The sequence below is a fragment of the Rhagoletis pomonella genome, unplaced genomic scaffold (assembly GCF_013731165.1).
Source record: "Rhagoletis pomonella isolate Grant_MI unplaced genomic scaffold, Rhpom_1.0 Rhpom_scaffold_00001, whole genome shotgun sequence".
NCBI lineage: Eukaryota > Metazoa > Arthropoda > Insecta > Diptera > Tephritidae > Rhagoletis > Rhagoletis pomonella.
Genome location: NW_023458555.1, coordinates 98,266,094 through 98,267,748, shown reverse-complemented (window position 1 = coordinate 98,267,748; position 1,655 = coordinate 98,266,094).

Here is a 1,655-nt window from a genome sequence, read left to right as displayed (position 1 = left end):
TACATTTTGCAACCTCGCAGCAGGGTTGCATTATGGCAATACTAATCGCATTTTTTTTATTTATTGGGCACGTTTTCTGTATTTGCATTTAATTTGAGCGCAATTTCTGATGAAAAGAAACAAATCAATGCAAAGAAATAACAAATATTAGGAATTGGTAATTAAGTTAAATAATTACAATTTTTCAGAAACAAAATCGAAAGGCGACATATAAAAAGCACGCAAAGAAGAAATGTCTGGCAACACCAGCAAAGTTTTGAGACGATTTTGCGACGACTGCTAGAAAGGGGTGCTCACAGTTTGATGCTAAAGATGTCTCAAAATGTAGACGTCTACATTTTCAGACACAATTTGGAACGAACTGTGAACACCCCAAATGAAGGTATCACTGTGACACAATTGCAGATCGTAAAATTGCTTGTGTTGTTTTTTTTAAGCCACCACAAGACACAGCAGGTAGAATTGAAATTACCATTTCATTCTTATTCCCTCGTCTCGTAGACCATATATAACGCAACAGTTTTTGTGAATGCATTAAGTCGTTGTGAAGAACTCAAAGTGTGAAGTGCTAATTTCAGATAAAAAAATATTTCAAAAAAAATAATATGTGAAGTGACCATTCCAAATCAAAATGTTTACAATGAATCCACCATCCTCTACACCGCAAGATGAAGCAACTACATCAACAACTATCGAAAACCCAATGAGTCATATACCCAAGCATGATGTTACTGTTTTTGGTGTGTCTACTGATTTAACTGATCTTAATTTACCAACCCATCTGGATATCTTGAGATAACAGAACAAAAAAAGTTTTCCCATAAATCATTCACTATTCAAGTACAAGATAAGTTGATTGGAATTTGGGAAAAACTTGGTATAGAAATAATGCTGAAAAAAGTGTATTTAATAAATTGAATAAATTGCTTGACAAGTATCAAGAGCAAATCAAGAGAAGAAACAACACCCAACAATTTACAGAGTATGTAAAATCTCTGGAAAAAATTTTTTACATTGGAACATGTAAATGCTATTTGAAGGCAGCTCCATGTGCATGCGGCTGGGTTCCCGAACGCCTCAAAGAGTTCATGCACGATCAACATAATCAGATAAGACTAACAATGGATGCATTTGTGATGGAAACTGAAGAGCAAGGAGCAACGTCTATGCCATCAATGCCAACATACCAAGATCCCGATGATTCAACATACGCACCGCCACCGGTTCAAGAAGATATGGATAGAAGCACAAGTTCACAATACACAGAGAGATACGATTTGGGGTGTTCACAGTTCGTTCCAAATTATGTCTGAAAATGTAGACGTCTACATTTTGAGACATCTTTAGCATCAAACTGTGAGCAGCCCTTTCTAGCAGTCGTCGCAAAATCGTCTCAAAACTTTGCTGGTGTTGCCAGACATTTCCTCTTTGCGTGTATTTTTTATATATCGCCTTTCGATTTTGTTTCTGAAAAATTGTAATTATTTAACTTAATTACCAATTCCTAATATTTGTTATTTCTTTTCCTTGATTTGTTTCTTTTCATCAGAAATTGCATTCAAATTAAATGCAAATACAAAAAACGTGCCCAATAAATAAAAAAAATGTGATTAGTATTGCCATAATGCAACCCTGCTGCGAGGTTGCAAAATGTA